At 38.8% G+C, this 21,423-nt stretch overlaps 1 protein-coding gene and 1 non-coding gene across 2 annotated transcripts in view; both read right to left on the bottom strand.

The window, feature by feature from the left end:
- Window positions 1-21,423, bottom strand: part of LOC126349891 (mutS protein homolog 4-like) — a 259,596-nt gene that overhangs the window by 212,394 nt on the left and 25,779 nt on the right. The gene's annotated exons all lie outside the window — the stretch shown is intronic.
- Trnas-cga (transfer RNA serine (anticodon CGA)) lies at window positions 1,626-1,700 on the bottom strand. Its single transcript has one exon. It is a non-coding gene; the product is annotated as a tRNA-Ser (tRNA).

Here is a 21,423-nt window from a genome sequence, read left to right as displayed (position 1 = left end):
CCCAGTATGAGGCTGAAAAAATACTAAAAACCCTACACCCCTCACACAGTCTACATCTGCCCCCATAGAATCCCTTACACCTACTGACTCAATTGGTTTTATCTCCTATGTACTTCACAAAACAAATAAAAACAACCATCTCACTGTAACAGGCTTCAAGGCCCCTACTGAATGCATCTCAAACCTGATAGACCATCACTTCCAATCCATCACATGGTGCCTCCTATTCTACGAGGGTAATACCAAAAGTATGGTCTCCTATTCTTTTACACGTACATAGACCTGTTTATTTCTACAATGGTTTACATCAGTTTACAGCTGGAACATTTAGCTACTTTTTGACATAATCACCATTTCTGTTGATGCATTTTTGTAGACACTGTGGCAGTTTTTGTATGCCCATGTCATACCAGCTCGCTGCCATGATGTTCAGAAAGTTATGAACCTCTTCTTTCACCTTGTCGTCGGAGCAGAATCGCTTTCCGGCCAAATGTTCTTTTAACCTAGGGAACAGGTGGTAGTCCCTGGGTGCCAAGTCAGGACTATAGGGTGGGTGGGTGATTATGTTCAACTGAAACTGTTGCAGGAGAGCAACGGTTTGCCAAGTGATGTGTGGGTGAGCGTTGTCATGGAGAATATGTATGCCCTTGCTCAACATTCCTCTTCTCCAGTTCTGAATTGCCCTTTTGAGTTTTTTCAGAGTCTCACAGTACCTGTCAGCATTAGTTGTGATCCCAGTGGGAATAAAGTCGACAAACAATACCTCTTTCCGATCCCAAAAAACGGTTGTCATGACTGTGTTTGTTTGAACTTCCGCAGCTTTGGTGAAGAAGGATGCCGCCACTGGCGTGATTGTTGCTTGGTCTCAGGTGTAAAGTGGTATGCCCAGGTTTTGAGTCCAGAAAGTTGTCCTGTTCAGCTGCAAGGCGCTGAAGAAATGCGCGGGAAGCATCAACTCGTTGCCGCATGTGGTCCTCAGTCAGCATGCGTGGCACCCATCTTGCGCACACATTCCGGTAGTTCAATGTTTCCATTACAGTTCTGTGAGCAGTGCTTTGGGAAACCTCAGGAACCAATGTACAGAGATCATCCGGGGTGATCTGCCGATCTTCAAGCATGCTTTGCACAACCTTCAATACTGTCTCCTCAGAAATTGAGTGTCTCCCGTTCCTTTGTTCGTCGTGAATTTCGGTTCGACCAGCTGCAAACTCTCTACACCACTTACGAACATTTTTGACATCCATGCATGACACACCATACACTTCCGTCAATTGGCGAAGGATTTCAATCAGTGCAGTACCTTTTGCGTTCAAAAACCAAATAACTGCGCGCAATTCACACTTGGCGGTAACATCCAATGGGAGCTCCATTCTCAACAACTGCCAAGCCAAGACTGAGCACCTCTTCATGGTGTGCACACGTTTACACACAGTGTGTGAAGCACTCTTCATAACAGTGTGATGAACTACCACACAAACAGGGTTCTGTACTCATAAAAAAATAGAGGACCTTACTTTTGGTATTACCCTCGTACATAAAAGAAACAGTTACTTCTTCCAGAATGAGATTTTCACTCTGCAGCAGAGTGTGCGCTGATATGAAACTTCCTGGCAGATTAAAACTGTGTGCCCGACCGAGACTCGAACTCGGGACCTTTGCCTTTCGCGGGCAATTGCTCTACCAACTGAGCTACCGAAGCACGATTCACGCCCGGTACTCACAGCTTTACTTCTGCCAATATCCGTCTCCTACCTTCCAAACTTTACAGAAGCTCTTCTGCGAGACATGCAGAACTAGCACTCCTGAAAGAAAGGATACTGTGGATACATGGCTTAGCCACAGCCTGGGGGATGTTTCCAGAATGAGATTTTCACTCTGCAGCGGAGTGTGCGCTGATATGAAACTTCCTGGCAGATTAAAACTGTGTATGAAACTTCCTGGCAGATTAAAACTGTTTTAAACAGTTTTAATCTGCCAGGAAGTTTCATATCAGCGCACACTCCGCTGCAGAGTGAAAATCTCATTCTGGAAACATCCCCCAGGCTGTGGCTAAGCCATGTCTCCACAGTATCCTTTCTTTCAGGAGTGCTAGTTCTGCATGTCTCGCAGAAGAGCTTCTGTAAAGTTTGGAAGGTAGGAGACGGATACTGGCAGAAGTAAAGCTGTGAGTACCGGGCGTGAGTCGTGCTTTGGTAGCTCAGTTGGTAGAGCACTTGCCCGCAAAAGGCAAAGGTCCCGAGTTCGAGTCTCGGTCGGGCACACAGTTTTAATCTGCCAGGAAGTTTCAGTTACTCCTTCGATCATCTCAAATCCTCTCTCACCCTTGTCCCACCCAGAACCTTTCTTGACACCATTACAAAACCTTGCTGTACACCAGTGTCCTACATATGCTAAAAGTCTCCCAAAAATCTTGTTTATGGGCATCGTCACCAACTGCATCCTTATACATAACCGTGTGCCACTTGAAGGCCAGACCCACAAACAAATCAATGGAAAAGCTATGAGAATCATGATGGTGCCACTCTATACTAACTTTTTATGGCAGTTTACAACACCCAGACGTTAAGCTGCAAGGCTTGGTACAGGTTTATTAATGTTACCTTGGCGGTCTGGACTCATGCTGAAGAATAATTCAGTTCCGACAAGAGCTTAACTATTATTCTTAACTCATATTTATCTGGACCTTTACCCAATTTGAAGCCATCATTCTTGATTTTGACCTTCATCTCAGTCAAGCCCACATTCCAACACCAGTCCATATAAAACCAATTAATAATCAATACCTCTACTTTGCCAGCTGCCGCACCTTCCACAAATGTTTCCTTTCCTACTGTTTAACAATCTGCAACCGATGAATGAAAGTCATGTTTTAAGATTTTAAACATGACCACTAGATGGTGATATTAAGATACAACCTTACTTTTCACTTAAGAGCCATCATTTGATTTTGATAAAAACAATGGCCAGCTTAGTAATTTGCTTAGTAGTTAGTTTACAGTTAGCTGTTAAAGAAACAGTGCTATGAAAAAAATTGAAGTTTTAAATGAATGTTTTCATCAGATTATTTTCACAATTTTCATAAAGATAGAACTCCACGATGATGCCTAAAATCACTGCAATCAGCTGCTTATAATGAGCCAACTTCAGAAAAAAAGTGTTTGCATTTGCTTTACAGAATTTTGACATGGTTGTGATTCTGTAGCTGAATAATTTTGTGAAAGTCAAATTAACTCAGTTATGCAGCACAACTGAAGAGGACCAGTGTTGGGAATATCAATGAACTGCATAAAACATTCATTCCAAATTGATTCCACACAAATTGATCTAAGCTCAATATATCAATTCTTGTAAGTCAGTGTGCAAGCATGGAATGCAAAACACATCTACAGGGTCGTAACAGGAAATTAAGTGTGGTTATCTTTGTGTGAGCTGGAAACCAACTAACAATCAACTGTTTCAAGACAAACCAAAACCAACAAAAGTGGTTCATTTGTGTCCTCCTAAGAAAATGATTGCTTGTTTCCTTGGTTACACTAGACATGACATAAGACATAAGAATTGCTTCAGAACAGTAGTTCTCAACCAGCAGGAGGGGGGGAGGGGGAAGTACAAATTGTGTGCAAGGGTGGTGCAGAATATTTATAAAAAAATTCTTAATAACAAACAATTATGTTCATTTTCTCCTTTTAACAAAGAAGATGTCATTGATCTGGATTAAATTTCACACAACATCAGCGTTACACCAGATGAGCTTGAAGACAATGAAACTGCACTGTTTGCAATGATCGGGCAATCTGGGCAACGTTGGCCATTGGTGGAATCACCTATTGTTGGCAGAACTGTGACTGTACCCTTAACTATCACGTGCAGTGCAAGATTTGGCTCATGTATCTCGATGCCCCCTTACAGTCTACTAGACTTTGCAAGGAAAACTTGACTGCACTATGAAGTGACAGACATGATGACACTAGTGGTCTATCAACTGGCAGAGGGGAGGGAGTTACTCCAGATGCAAAAATGAGAATATATTATGAGAGCTATTTATTGTTAGGCTTTACAGAAACTACTGTCAATAGTGAAGAATGTTCATAGTGTATGATTTGTTTAACCATTTCAGCTGCTGGTAGTGTGAAGCCTAACAAGTTAAAGAGACATCTTGAAATCAAATATCCTGAAGTAACAGGAAAACCAAAAGACTTTTTTACAATGAAACAAAATATTTATTGTCTAACCATAAGAAAATTTGCCAAGGGGACAAATGATAAATCATTTCTAAGGTCCTTTTAGATTTTGAATAGGACTGCTTAATGCAAGAAAAAAAGCCCATATAGTTGCAGAAACTCTGGCTTTACCAGCAGCAATTAATATAATGTTTAGTGACTCATTTGCTCAACAGCTGAAAAGTATTGCTATCTTTAATGATAGTTCACAGAAGAATTTTAGATATTTCTCATGATTTACCTGAGCAATGAAAAGATAAATTGAGTAACAACTATTCTGCACTTCAAATGGATGAAACACCTGTCATTCACAATAGTGCTCATTTGACTCATCATCAACATCATCATCATTTAAGACTGATTATGCCTTTCAGCATTCAGTCTGGAGCATAGTACCCCTTATAAAATTCCTCCATAATCCCCTAACATTGGTGCCTCTTCTGATGTTAAACCTATTACTTCAAAATCATTCTTAACTGAATACAGGGACCTTCTCCTTGGTCTGCCCTGACTCCTCCTACCCTCTACTGCTGAACCCATGAGTCTCTTGGGTAACCTTGCTTCTCCCATGCATGTAACATGACCCCACCATCTAAGCCTGGTCGCCCTGACCGCTACATCTATAGAGTTCATTCCCAGTTTTTCTTTGGTTTCCTCATTGTGGACACCCTCCTGCCATTGTTTCCATCTACTAGTACCTGCAATCATCCTAGCTACTTTCATATCCGTAACCTCAGCCTTGTTGATAAGGTAACCTGAATCCACCCAGCTTTCGCTCCCATACAACAAAGTTGGTTGAAAGATTGAATGGCGCACAGATAACTTAGTCTTGGTACTGACTTCCTTCTAGCAGAAGAGAGTAGATCATAGCTGAGCGCTCACTGCATTAGCTTTGCTACACCTCGCTTCCAGTTCTTTCACTATTTTGCCATCCTGTGAGAATATGCATCCTAAGTACTTGAAACCATCCACCTGTTCTCACTTTGTTCTTCATATTTGGCACTCAATCCATTTATATCTCTTTCCCACTGACATTACTTTCGTTTTGGAGATGCTTATCTTCATACCATAGTCCATACATTTCTGATCTAGTTCTGAATTATTATTTTGCAAACTTTCAATAGAATCTGCCATCACAACTAAGTCATCCGCATATGTGAGACTGCTTATTTTGTGTTCACATATCTTAATCTCACCTAGCCAGTCTATTGTTCTCAATATATGATCCATAAATAATATGAACAACAGTGGAGACAGGTTGCAGCCTTGTCTTACCCCTGAAACTACTCTGAACCATGAACTCAATTTACCGTCAACTCTAACTGCTGCCTGACTATCCATGTAAAGATCTTTAATTGCTTGCAAAAGTTTGCCTCCTATTCCATAATTTTGTAGAACAGACAATAACTTCCTCCTAGGAACCCAGTCATATGCCTTTTCTATATCTATAAAGCATAGATACAATTTCCTGTTCCACTCATAACACTTCTCCATTATTTGCCATAAGCTATGAGAGAAAATGCTTTTCTGTGATCTGATACTGAAAAAAGCTCAAACTCACAGCAGTGGATTCCACTGCTTGCCTATATTTCCACTAGATGTTCCTGCTGTGAAGTTATAGCAGGTTGCACTGTGTATTACTTTTGTGAGTATGGGCCTACAATTGCACTATTCTGATCAGCTGGTACGACTTTATTAAGGTCTGCAGTTCCATCTGATTAGACACGTGGTTCAATTTAGCAAAGAGCCTTTATATGGTTTTTAAAATGTTGGAAAAGAAAAAGCTCTCTGCTTGTCCGTCTAATTAACACGTGATTCAGAGCCATTTAATTGTTTTTAATATGTTGTAAAAGGAAAATCTTAAGATAATATGAAGATGCCTCATGAAGGTGAAATGCATTGTTAATAAAAAGATAAGTTGGTACCAAGACTGCTCTTAATTCAAATTAAAAAAAAAAATAGGTGCATTGAAGTATGCACAGATGGAGCTCACTCAATGTCTGGAATTCATGTTGGATTGCAAGCAAAAGTTGAATGTGTAGCTCCTGATGCAGTATGGACTCACTGCATGATACACTAGGAGGCTCTGGCTGCTCAAGAACTTAGCCCATACCTTCATGAAGTGCTGAAAACAGTTACAGAAACAGTTAATATTAAAAGGCAAAATCTATAAATTCAAGGTTTCTTAATAAGCTTAGTGAGAAGATAAACGTTGAACACATTCAACTGCTATTTTTTTTAGTAATGCTTGATAGCTTTCAAGGGGTAAAGTATGAAAAAGAATGGTTGAACTGGGAATGAGGTACTCTGTTTCTTAAAGAAGAAAAGTCTCTCAGGAATGAAGATTTTGAGAAACTAAATGTTCTCCACACTTCACTTCAAGATAATCATGTAACTGTACTATCTTGGAATGAAAAAGTGGAGACATTCATTAAGAAATTAGAGTTGTGGCACAATCAAATAGAAAGTGGTTTTCCAAGTATGAGCCTTACTCTAGTGTCACTGTCAGAAGATATGGTTAATTTGGAGGTAAAACCTTGTCTCCTTTACCATCTGGCAACACTAAAAGTTCATTTCGAAAAGTATTTCAGCAATGATTATGATAAATTTAATTGGATTAAAAGTCCATTCACAAATGTTCCTGGACCACCACGTCTAAATATAAAAGAGCAAGAAAATTTTATTAATCTCGTTTGTGGTACTTCATTGAAGAGTAAATTTAATGAAATGTCTTAGTTGGAGTTTTGGATACTAATTAGCAAGGAGTTCCGAATTGTGAGCCAAACTGCAATGAAGATCCAGTGTCCTTTTACAAAAACATATTTCTGTGAGACTGGCTTTTCAGTTTTGCAGCTATAAAGTCAGACTACCATTCAAACCTCTATGTAAGCAAAGAACTTCAAATTCCTGCTATTACACCACAACTTGAGAAAATTTCTTCTCAAAAGCAAGCTCATCCCTTCCAATGCATTCTGTAATTCAAATGTTTTCTGCTCTTACAATCATTTTTTGTAGAATTATAAGTATTGTTCATTTTATAGTTTCTGAATAAATAAAAATGTGATAAACAACTTGTTCCATATTTTCTTGGAGGATCAAAGCACAGATAATGCTGAATGGTATACAATTGCTGTTTCTCATGCGTCATCAATGAAATCAGAAAAATAAATAGCTGAAAATGCCACATCTTCTTTATCATGACAGTGCCAGCTGCCACACAGCACATGAAATGACTTACTACTTGAACATTTATAATTGTAACTATATATAGGTCCCCATTGGGAAATTTTCATCTATTTCTGCAAAATTTGGACTCCTTGTTGTGCTATCTGTCAGACAGGGGTAAGCAAATTATTATTTGTGGGGACTTCAATGTAGATTCTCTGAAAGAGGGTAATAGGAAAAATGACCTTGAAGTATTACTCGGTTCTTTCAATTTGACACACGTTATTGATTTTCCTACTCGGGTGGTAAAGGATAGCAGCTCACTGATAGATAACTTCTTTATGGACCAAGATAAGTTTAACCAGATAAATGATCAGCCTGTTGAGAATGGTCTTTCTGATCATGGTTCACAGCTAGTTACAATATATGACATAGCTCCATTCAGCAGTACTCAACAGTCCTCCAAAGTAGTACATTCATTCAACGATTTAACAATTGCAGATTTCAGGGAAAGCCTACAGCAGTTAGACTGGGTTGAGGTGTACCATGAACCTGATGCCAATTTAAAATATAATTTATTTCATGACATGTTTGTAAATGCATTTGAAAACTGCTTCCCCAAGAAAATAGTTAAATATTCTCGTAAGAAACCATGTAACAAACCATGGCTTACTAAGGGTATAAAAATATATTGTAACCGGAAAACAGAAATGTATCTGACAGCAAGAAAGAGTAGTGACCCAGAAACTATCAAACATTATAAAAAATACTGTGCTATATTAAGAAAAGTATGTGTATCATGTCTGAAATCAGCAACTCTGATAATAAAATTAAAACAATTTGGAATATTATTAAAAGAAAAACAGGTCAACCAAGAGCTCAGGAAGACAGTATTACCATCAACTTGAATGAAAACTTTACAAACAAAAAGTCTGAAGTTGAAAATATTTTTAATAATCATTTTCTAAATGTTGTGGATGTAGTAGGATCCAGGTGTTTATTAGAAGATGCTAGGCTGTTAATGGAAGAGGCCATACCTATTCAATTTGATACAACTGAAATCTCACCCACTTCTCCCTCTGAAATTAGGAAAATAATAAACTTGCTTAAAAGCAAAAACTCAAATGGAATTGATGGCATTTCCAGCAAAATACTAAAAGCTTGTTCTCAACAGATAAGTAAGATTCTCAGCCACCTGTGTAATAGCCCTCTGGAACAGGGCATTTTCCCTGATAGACTGAAATATGCTATTGTTATACCTTTGCATATAAAAGGGGATGGATCTGATGTCAACAATTACCGTCCAATCTCGCTTCTAACAGCTTTATCCAAATTTTTTGAGAAAGTAATGTATTCAAGAGGAGCTTCACATATCTGTAAAAATGAAGTACTAACAAAATGTCAGTTTGATTCCCAGAAAGGTTTTTCAACAGAAAATGCCATATATGCTTTCACCAATCAAATTTTGAATGACCTGAATAACCAAACACCACCCATTGGGATTTTTTGTGATCTCTCAAAGGCTTTTGATTGTGTAAATCATGAAATTCTGCTAGACAAGCTCAAGTATTGTGGCATGAGTGGGACAGTGCACAAATGGTTTAATTCGTACCTAACTGGAAGAGTGCAGAAAGTTGAAATAAGCAGTTCTCATAATATGCAAAGATCAGCACATTCCTCAATCTAGGGAACTATCAAGAATGGGGTTCCACAAGGGTCGGTCTTGGGTCCTTTGTTTATCTTAATATATATTAATGACTTGCCATTCTATATTCATGAAGAGGCAAAGTTAGTTCTCTTTGCTGATGATACAAATATAGTAATCACGCCTGACAAACAAGAATTAACTGATGAAATTGTCAATAATGTCTTTCAGAAAATTACTAAGTGGTTCCTTGTAAACGGACTCTCACTGAATTTTGATAAGACACAGTACATACAGTTCCGTACAGAAAAAGGGATGGTGCCATTAATAAATATAGATCTTAATCAGAAGCATATCGCTAAGGTAGAATATTCAAAATTTTTAGGTGTGTCCATTGATGAGAGATTAAACTGGAAGAAACACATTGATGATTTGCTGAAACGTCTGAGTTCAGCTACTTATGCAATAAGGGTCATTGCAAATTTTGGTGATAAACATCTCAGTAAATTAGCTTACTATGCCTATTTTCACTCATTGCTTGCATATGGCATCATATTTTGGGGTAATTCATCACTGAGGAATAAAGTATTTATTGCACAAAAGCATGTAATCAGAATAATAGCTGGAGTCCACCCAAGATCATCCTGCAGACATTTGTTTAAGGATCTAGGGATATTCACAGTAGCTTCTCAGCATATATACTCTTTTATGAAATTTGTTATTAACAACCAAAACCAATTCAAAAGTAATAGCAGTGTGCATAACTACAATACTAGGAGAAGGGATGATCTTCACTATTCAAGATTAAATCTAACTTTGACACAGAAAGGGGTGAATTATACTGCCACTAGTCTTTGGTCACTTACCAAATAGTATCAAAAGTCTGGCAGATAACCAACAAGTATTTAAGAAGAAATTAAAAGAATTTTTGAATGATAACTCCTTCTACTCCATAGAGGAATTTTTATATATATGTATGAAGAAAAAAAAAAAAGAAAAAAAATTAAAAAAATAGAATAAAAGAAGTTGTTATATTAACTTAATTATGTTGTTAAATTAACTTAATTATGTCATGTACTGGAAAATTTGACTTGTTCCACATCATTACAAAATATCGTATTCATGATCCATGAAACTAGTATTAATCTAATCTAAGCAAAACAATGAATTAATATCTCATTGGCTGTATTCAACTGATTTATCACCAAAAATTTTCTCTTTGTTCCCTCACATAAAAACAAACCTACATCAAGACTCCCAAAACCTCACCTTTTTAGGTACCAATATCAGAGCTGATAAAATGTTTTCAGAACTGGTTCAAAATCTTATAAAAGAGTATAAATTTTAAAGTTGAATATTTCAAAAAAAATGGAAACAATTTTAATAAAAAGTTATTGTTTCAGTTTTTTTGTAGAACTTAAAGAGACAGCCCTTGTATCTATGCCATCACTACATCCCTCAATATCTTCCAGGTTTCCCTCTCCCACCACTAACCTGCAGAGTTTTCTTTCATTTTGTCTATAGATCCAACCAATAAAGAGAACCTTCAGGGACATGTAATGAGTCAAGCTATACACTAACAAAAGAGAAGCAGTTCTTACGAACTTAACCAGTACACTGTATTTTTTTAAAAATTACCACTATATTGCCTAATACTATTTGTGTTTCCACTAGCTACATGTAACCTAGTGAATTATCGAGAAGACTTCTGCTCTGAGGAAAAGATGCTGCTTCATGAGTTAAATCAAATGTCTGTTGCTTATCTTCCCTTGGCAGCTTGACATTGTGTCATTCCATTGTTCTTTTTCAAAGGAAATAGCTACCTATGTATTACCATCAGAGTTCTGGTATCAGTACATTATTATTTGACATGCAGCTTTACAATCAACACTGTTACATACCATGAAGCTAGCAGTAATTTTTAATCTCTGAATCAAGAAAATTAGATAAAATGCACTATCATCAGTAGTTCACTTTTTTCTATTTACTTTGTGTATAGTGGAGACGGCCAAGTCGGAGTTTGTCTCTGAATAGTTATTGTTCAGTCACCAAATGTACAGTGACAATATGAATTGTAGTGGACTCAACAGCAATCAGGGGCAAATATCAGGGGACATCATCAGTGTCATTACTCACTCACCCATTTTAGTAAAAATGTTTATATTTTTACATATATCTGGCATTACTCTGAGTTACATGCTTTCGTAGCAACTGCCTGCAAACTTATGTTTACAATCACAGTGCTATATGAAATTCTGATAACTGTGAGTTCACACTTTGATTTTATAGTGTATAAATTATTATGTCGTTGCTATTATAGTTCTTAAAACAAATGCATGACACATGCACTTCTAAAATTTTCAGATGAATGCTTTTGAAGTGCTGCATTTCTCTAAATTGCAATTTCTTGGATGTTATCTACAGTGATGTATTAAGCACTGGCGGTAACAAATTATTATTGTTATTAAATGTTTAATATATTTTATAATAATTAAAGAATTTATTATTATTATACTAAAAATATTCTCTACTTACTGTTATTATTACTGTTATTAAAATCATAAACATTTATAGCACATTGAAAGTGGGGATGACGACAAGTTATATTTAGTGGATGACATGGGGAGCCGAAGACAAACTGACACCTCCAACCCCCCCCCCCTCCCCACACACACACAAATCCCCAAAGATATGAACCCTGGATTCAATAACTGTCGAGTAGCAATGACATAACATACTATGAGATAAGATGACAATATTCCATGATAAGTTAATAAAGCCACTGAGATGACAGGTCCTGGGAAGGCCCCATAGAGTGATGGATGGATTACAGTGAAAATAAGCAGCAAAGAAGTAAGTCTGATAAAATGATATGAATGCATTCAGAAAGACATGACAGATTTTCTAGTTAAGATATCATACTTCATATGGAACTTGAAGCAACAAATGCAAAAGTGGTAAGTGGTAGAAACCAAAATGTGCAACAAATGAAAGTGTACACTGAGTTTCACATCTTTATTGAAAGGAAGGATAAGAACATGGGTTGGTTAAACCCTTTGTGTTTGCAAAGGTATAAAAAAATATATCATAAATGTAAGACAATCAGTCTGCAAGAACATAAAAATATGAACTTATTCTGGTGAAGGAACAATGCTTCAGAGCTTGGTCACATTTCCAGAATAATAAAATGCAGTGTTATTTTCCATCTTTCATTATAATAAAGAACATTATTACCCAGAATGTGGAAATTACATTGCCTGGCAAAGAATTGAGTTTTCCGGAGCAGCATACCAGTAGTAAAGGTGAAGCATTTTAAATTACCATAAACATTTCAAAAAGGCCTATTCCAGAATGTTTAATAACAATATGTGTCATTTGAATGATTGCTTCACAGCTTGCACTATCTGGATCCTTCCCATGAGTACCAGCTCTTCTGATTGTGCAAGTGGGAAGTCTCCTTGCAACATATCATTTATTTCCATAACACCCCTGGCCTCAACCTTCACTACTCTCTGTCCTCCCCCTGCCTATCCTCTACCCTGCTCCCACTCCAATACTACACTCCCATTTTATCTGCCAATGCACCTGCACAGTCATTTCCCCTTCTCAACTATTCTTCTCCCCTGCCCTCCCCCCTAACACAGCCATTGATGCTGTACCTTAAAGCCCTATCCTATCCCCACCGCATCCCTGCAACACTCTCAAACACCCTATCCTATCCACACCACAACCCTGGTATCTCTCCCCCTCCCCACCCCATGTCTCTTCTGTAGCCCATATATCCATCCAAGTTAGAATGCTGCTAACCTTAAACACAGTCACAGTCAGGCCTTAGCAGCCAGAAGACAGTGATTACCTGTGTGAGAGAGGTGCTTCTGTGAGTTTTCTGTGTCTGATGAAGGATTTAGACAAAAAACTTAATATTTCAAGCATTCTTTTCCATTTGTGCATGTTTGCAACTCAATGCCTCACTATGGATGAGTAGTAATTTATTCTTTCCATATTGTTATTCCATCCTGGATTTTTCAGTGTCTGATTTTACTTAATGGCTTCCTTCCATACCACAACCCAGTGCTGATTCCTTTTCTTACTATTCTGTATCACATTACATTACTTAGTGTCCATACTTTTTTCCTTTTTTATTGTCATCTTTCAACCAGAACACACTGCCCACTGCTTACCACACACCTTGTGAATCTCTGACTTCTGAGCTATCAATGGTCTCATCAGCACACAACAGTTATAAGCTAGCATGGATGTAGGTGTAGTGATATAGTTATTCCTGGACCTTCAGGCTGATTTCATCAGCTCCCTTCACCCTGACATATTTTTGCACATTTTCCTGTACCTCGGGTACTTTCTTGTACCTCATACCTTACAGCCTGCCTCCCTCTTTTTCCTTATTGATGCACACACTTTATTGACTTACTGACTCACCTAATCCAATAATACCTGTTGACTCCTCTCTTCACATACATCCACTCACTGACCTGCACCCACTCTATTATTGTCTTTTTATTTATTTTTTCGTTTTGGTCTCTTCCTGTTTTCACATCAATTTTATTTCACTTTTGTTTTCACTAACGCTCCTACTTACTCAGGTTTCCTCTCATTTCATTATACTTCATGCGTTTTGTGATTTTGCCATATATTTTTGATGTTTTTATGCTCGACTACAGATCTTTGGTCTTTCCATTTGTGCCAATTCACAGGAGCTTCCCTATACCTAGCCAGAGCCAAGATTTGCATATTGTTCCTGTCTAGGTGCCTCCTTCACATAATCCACCCAAACAGTTTGGCCATCAAATTGCTCACCTCCAGCTGCAGCCCCTACTCTCACAGTGATCTCTTTCTATTCAAATTCCATCAGACCATAGCTCTCACCAGCCTAGTCTTGCAAAACCAAATAAATCAGGCCCAGATTTCTTTGCAATAACTCCTCTCCATCAGTAAGTCCCTTCTGCTCTGCAATCCCAAATTCCTGCATTCCATTTCACAGATCAAAACACTTACCCTCCAGGAATTAGGGCTTAATTCGTTACAAGTCCATAGACCATTTGAGTGATTCTTTTATTGAAATGATGCAAAAATGAGGAGTGTGCACAACACCACCTCCAAAAGCTGTCCAATCTATTCAATTCACAAACCTGGCTTGGAATAACAATACCAGTATCACCGCCAGTACAACAGTCTCCATAAAACTTGCTCCACATCCACTCACAGCGGCCAAATCCTGCGTCACAGATGCATTACATTTACCACACATCAGAATTTTTCCCTCTCACCAGTCCACAGAACCCAGAGCCTAAACAGACCCATAACACAGTTATGAACCTCTCCTTCAAAAGCTTCAGTCACCTGCAAATCAATACTTTCCATAAGCTTCACCTTTTGTCCCACTCCCAAATTCAATAATGCTGGGCTTATTGAAGACCTTTTCTCCTTGTTCACTTCACTACAGTGGAAACACTTTTTAGTCACTAACCCAAATAATCACACTCAAAAACAAATATTGAAATCTGCTTGACTCACTCTAATACTCCATCTAAACATGATACAACCCCTCTTCCCCCCCTTGTCAGGTCCCCAAAGTCATCCCCTGACAACTTTCAAAAATTTCCTGACCTTGAACTTTACCTCACCATCATTCCCCAAATTCCTTAACATGGAAACCAGCCTTACATCCACGGATAGAACTGAAATCCTGCACCTAAAAACTGATCCCAAACTTACCATCCTACTTGCCAGAAAAGGCTCCACACTGTGGTTATGAATCACACAGATTATCTCGCAGAGGGACTCTGTCAGCTCTCAGGCAAGTCCATTGACAAGTGCTGCCACAGTGACCCCATTCCTTAAAGCCATCAGCATCTTCAGTCCTTCTTCAGGTCCTTAGGTACAGCCCAAACTTCTCTCCTGAGTCTAATTCTCTCCTCATACCTACCATTCCCCACACATCTATGTTCTACAAAGTACGTAAACCCATCCACCCATGATGCCACATTTTGGGTGATTACTGTGCCCTAACTAAATCTCTGATCTTGTGGACCAACACCTCCAGATTATTACCTGTCACCTACTTCCTCTTTGGACTTGACATTTCTTGTTCCTGCACCACCCTGCTCATCATTGTTGGTGTCACTCTCTTTACACTATTGTCTTCAATGCCCATGGCCTTGCTACTATTGAACATTCTCATTCACAGTGCCTAACTGTCTTGAAACCTACAACTTCCTTCCTTGTCAGCATGACCAACTATATCCTCATTTCAGTTATTTATTTTTTTGAAGGCATCACTTACTAACAATCCAATACTAACCTACTTATGGGCCACCTAGAGGAATCCATCCTAACCAAACAGAACCCCAAACACATAATCTGGTTCAGATTAACTGCTGAAATCTTCATGATCTGGACCAAAGGTGAGGACACCCTATCCACATTCCTCCAGAACCTCAACATCTTCTACCCCACTAACTTCACATGGTCCTCCTGAGATCCAACAAGCCAAATAAATACAACAGTACCTCTGTCCACATCACACTTACCAACCACCAACAATAACTCCACTTCCATAGCTGCAACCCATTCCACTCCAAAAAGTCTTTCCACACAGCCTAACAACCAGTGGTCATTGCATCTGTTGTGATGAGTAGCCCTTTTCTAATTAAGCCAAGGGTCTCATCACTGAGACCTTCACTGACCAAAATTACTCTCCCAACCTTGTCCAGAAATAGATGTCTCATGTCTTGCCTCATCAGTCACTTAGCATCCCACAGAAACCCACTGTCCAGCCACAAAGGAGCAGCCCTCTCATGACTCACTACCACCCGTGACTGGAGCGAACTGAATCATATTCTTTGCCAGGGTTTTAACTAACTCTCATCATGCTCTGAAATGAGAAATATCCTTCCCACAATGGTATTCCGCCAACCAAACAATCTACACAAGATCCTTGTCCCTCCTACTCCACTCCTACTCCTAACACCTTCACTTGTGCCTCATATACCTGCAATAGACATAGATACATGATCTGTCATATAAATTCTTTCACTACCACCTAGTACAATCCTGTCAGAGGCATCTGCTATCCCACCAAAGGCAGGACCACCTGTGAAAGCAGCTGAGTGGTCTACCAACATAGCTGCAAATAATGTGTCACATTTATGTGGCCATGACAACTAACAAGCTGTCTGTCTGCATGAATGTCCACCGTCAAACTGTGGCCAAGAGACAGCTTAACAATCCAATTGCTGAGCATGGCACCCAACATGATGTACATGACACACTGCTTCACAGCCTGTGCCATTTGGATTCTTTCCACCAATATTAGCTTTTCTGAGCTGCACAGGTGGGATATCTTACAGCAACATATCCTGCATTTTCATAACACCCTGGCCTCGACTTTTGCTAGTTCCTGACCTCCACCTGCCTACCCCCTTTCTCTGTACTTCTTTCCTCCCCAGTACCCACCTCCCCCCCCCCCCCCCCCAACCAACCACAGCCTCCTGGCACTGCACCTAACAGCCCTGTCCTGTCCCCACCACATCCCTATATGCTACCACAGACAGCAGTAGGATCTTTCCCCCACTCCTACCCCGTTAGCCTTTTCCCCCACTGCCCCACACCTCTTTCCATACCCCACTACACATCTCAGATAGATTCCTGTTCACCTAAGATGGAGTTGCAGTTGGGCCTTGGTGCCTCGAGACAAGAATCGTCATGTGTGTGAGTTGTGTGTGTGTGTGTGTTTGAGGTTTATGGGCACTAAACAGCAAGATCATCAGCGCCCAAACGCATAGAAACAGGAACACATGCGGTGAAGGGACGAAGACGGACACCGAATAAGGAGAACGGCTAAAAGACACAGGCCTGACGCAGTTCCAAATGCTCACATACAGAGGCAAAACAAGAGGAGAAGAAACACACTAAAAAAGGAAAGGAAACACAATGAAAAGAGAACAGAAACCGAAGGGAAACAAGGAGGTAATCGTGACTGGCGGACCTCTTACCTAAAACCTGGGTGAGCCAGTCACCCAGCAGCACATTAAAACCCTCTTCCTAAAATCCGAGGCAACAGATTGGACAGGACACAAAACCGTAAGACCTTAACCACAGTCGCTGCGTCGTCTTGCAAAATAGAGGGCAAATCTGGTGGCAAAGAAACCTCCGCCCTCTGGTCAGAGAATAAAAGACAGTCAAGTAAAATGTGGCAGACAGTAATCTGGACGCCACAAGCACTGCAGATTGGGGGGTCCTCCCGCCGGAGTAAAAAACCATGCATTAAGGGACTGTGCCCAATGCGGAGGCGAGTGAGGAGAACCTCATCCCGCCTGTATGACTGGTAGGACGTACGCCATGGTCGCGTAGTGGCCTTTACCAGATGCAGCTTATTGTCAGAAACTGCCAGCCACTCCTCTTCCCATTGATACATAACACGAAAACGCAAAAGGGAGGTTACAGCAAGGAGGGGGACGGCACATTCAGTGTGTGAGTTGTGCTTGTGTGAATTTATGAGAGTTTTCTATATACGATGAAGGACTTAGTCCAGAAGCTGAATATTTCAAGCATTTTTTTTCACTGTGCCTGTCTGTCGTTCAACACCTCCTCTATGTCATGAGTAGCAAATTTATCTTTGGCATATTGTTGTTATTTTCCACTGGGTTTTCCACTGCAGGACTAGTTTAGGTTAGCAATTATCCATCCTGGATTTCCTGTTGCATGATAAGGTTAGACTAGTAATTATGGAAAAGAATCTGATAGATTGCTTACCAAGGACATTGAACTTATTCTATTTACACTGCACTTACATTTGAACGTTTATTGATGTATATCTACAGGTTGTGAACACATTTTCAATTATCATGTTTCTCAATATGACAAAATATAAAGAGACATTTCTGATTATGTATATTATCTATCACCTGATATTTACTGATTGTTGATGAATATTGTATCTTTTATGCCCTGGGTTTGATTCAACATTAATTATAATTTATGATTTGCATGAGGAAAGATACGTGTGATGTGGAATTTAAGCAAGATTCTAGAAAAAAGAGATTGAAATGGATGATTGGTCCCAGAGACAAGAAAGAAAACAAAAAGTAATTAAATTTTAATGGGTTACGTGTAACGTAATACGGTCTGGCAAACAGTACAGACAGTTCCTGTTTACAGGGACACTTATAACAAATATAGACTCATGGTGAGTCAGTTAAATCAGTGTCTACACAATTCTGACACGTAAAAATGCCCCCCCCCCCCCCCCTTACATGGACGTACTGGGCCAGAATATCCATAAATTGTATGTACGAAATTTGAGGAGGGGAGTGTAACAGACCGAGATTCACCTTTTGAAGTGAATGATACATCTCTTTAATAAACCTCATGATTTAATTGTATGGACAAATCAATTTTGTATCAGGTCTTGATTTTCAGTTTACACTAATCATTCTACAAGGAAAAGTACATGCTTTGAGGGATGATAGTATTAGTGAATCTGAATGGAAAACTTCATATGTGTACATATAGCCTATTCCAAATGATTTGCAAGATAGAACACATTTAATGTACATGGTTATTTATTTTCTGTATTATTCAAACACTGTCACTGTTCATGATGTACCACAGTAGTAAATAGGAAAATGAGACAGCCAATTTGATACAGGACATTTGTGGTCTATCAGTTCAAGAAACTACCTCAAATTGGCCCACCTACACTACAGCTACCTAAGCTACAGCACAGTCACACAAGACTTTCAGTATTCTCACACACTCTTCATGCAAATTATTATTATAAATAATGTAGAAAGTTTAATTTAGTTTAACTGTGTACTGCAATGTGTTTTTGCTGTAGGGTGCATTTTCCGAGTTATTCATGCAAAATGTACAAAATTTATGTTATATGTGTTTTATCTTGGAAACCAATCAGAAAAGGGCATATAGCTACTTTAAGTTTTTTGTTCAGAATCAGTAATACTATCCTCAAGGTTGCAGTGCTTGTGTTGTTACGGAGTGTGATGCAGTGTTCCATATGACAAGGATACATGTTTGAAGAACAGACATAATATCACACCTATGGCTGAAGATACTCAGGCACTGCAACACTGAATTTATCTACTGATACCAGACAGCAACTTTCAATTAAAATGTGCTCCCCCTGTATGGAAATTACGTAATGTGTACAAGTGCAGGTTGTAAGGCATAAATAATGACATATGAAGTTTGGGTCTGGCCATGAGTCATGCATGGATAGCCAAAGTGGTTGAGGCAACCATTCATGTAAAGTGGGAAATCATTCCATTATAAATGTGATGGTTGTACGTATTCACAGCTGCGAAAACATGTAATACAGTCACCCCTCAAAGCATATACCTTTCTCCTGACTCACAATGTACAATGGAATTGGGAATAAGGTGTGTTAACAAAATCTTATAAGATGACAGAACAATGTGATCATTATATAATCAAACTTAACATTTATAGCATTCTGCATGTACTGAAGCACATCTATTTGTATAGAATGATTAAGATTTGGTATGGCAGTTAGTATTACTGAAGTCAATTCAGTTTTTGATGAAAACTTAACATATTTGTGTATTTATTGTTAAAGGGATTTTTTTCACAAAATTTATGATAAGAAAGCTTTTTTCATTTGACAATTTATATGAAATACATTTTTATTTTTTGGTGAATGTGTTATCACAAATGAATAGTTTTATGTCCATACCATCTAAGCCTAGATTCCTCTATCATGTCATGTAATGGCTTCTCCTTCACTAATTCCCTCATCCTTTCATTCCTTAACCTCTCCATTTTTGTCACTATTATTTCTCAAAAATTTAATCTCAATTTCTCTTTCTTTTATTACCCAGACCACTGCGACATACACCAGGATTGGAATATAGTGCGCCAGACATACAAGGTGGTGAGAAAGAGCCTGAAAACTCAGACCACTGAGACATACATCAGGATTGGAATATAGTACGCCAGACATACAAGGTGGTGAGAAACAGCACGAAAAACTTGTAAGGATTTTGCAGGGTAGGTTGTTAATAGAATAAGTTTGATATTTTGCACTGTTTCTGAGTTAATTAGCATTGAAGTTAGCCAATCAGCCCATTGCATGTACAGCTTTGAGTGGCTCACCAGACAGTGTCACCAAACATGTTGTTCATTTGGTTTCCTGACACCAAACAAGGCAGTGACACAAAAACTGGACATGGGGTGGTAGTAAGGATCAAACCCAATCCAAAAGCTGAACAGTCTCATATATTATCAGTTACGCTATCAGAACAACTGATACTTATTGTATCTGGTGGACCGCTTCAATTTACGCAAGCAATTGCCTGGTTGACTAATTTCAATGCTAATTAACTCAGAAATGGTGCTACATATAGAATTTTTTCCTTAACACTTCCCGCTCAGCACAATATAGCCTGCAGCAACCTTACAAGCTTTTAAGACTGTTTCTGATCACCCTGTATAACCCTTTTCCTGTTTTGAGGAACATCTTTGCTCCATATCAGACTTTGGACACTCTTCTGGAATGCTTCGGCTTGTCTCACCCACTCATTTATTTCTGTGTCATTTCTTCCATTCTCCTATATTATACTTCCCAGATACTTGAAACTCTCCACCTTCCTTACTTATTCCCCGAATGTTATTCTAGTTGCGATTCCTTCCTTCTTCCTGATTGTAATCATCATACTCATGCTCATTTTCATCCCAAATCCTTCTACTATTTACTGCCATACATACAACTGCTCAGGCACATCCTCCTCGTTTCCCCAAATTGTCAGATTGGTTACAAACATCACTGTTTTCATCTTTCCCTCATCAATTACTTGTGCCACTCTGATCATTATCTGATACATCAGCACACTGAAGAACAATGGTGAGAATGCTTTTCCCTGCTTAAGCTATTCTTTCATTACAGCCAATCCAATCTCTCTTCACCTGCTCAATCCAATCTCTCTTCACCTGCTTTCACACAGCTCACACTCTTGTTGTACATTTCTTTTATCCTCCTTATAGTCTGCTTTTCTACTCTTCTGTCCTCCAGGGTCTTCCAAATCTTGTTTCTGTATACATTATCACATCCTTTTTCAATGTTAAGGAAGCATCAAGTTCAAAGTGTTGTTCCTGTAGCTGTATGAGACGTAACAGTCCATTGAAACCCATTTAAAACACATACTTTTTGAGCCAATTTGAAATAAGCAGGAATCACTGATGATACTTACAAAATTGATACTATAAAACTATTTACTGAATTGTAGCTGTGTTAAGGTGTGTAGGTCCTGTAATTGGTAGGAATATTTTGGATTAATGTAATTAGGTGAAATCTGGACCAAATAATATAGTACATTAGTCAAAGTCAATTCTTTGAAACTG

This window comes from Schistocerca gregaria, chromosome 1 (genome assembly GCF_023897955.1).
Source record: "Schistocerca gregaria isolate iqSchGreg1 chromosome 1, iqSchGreg1.2, whole genome shotgun sequence".
NCBI lineage: Eukaryota > Metazoa > Arthropoda > Insecta > Orthoptera > Acrididae > Schistocerca > Schistocerca gregaria.
This window is presented reverse-complemented; position numbering and strand designations above follow the sequence as displayed.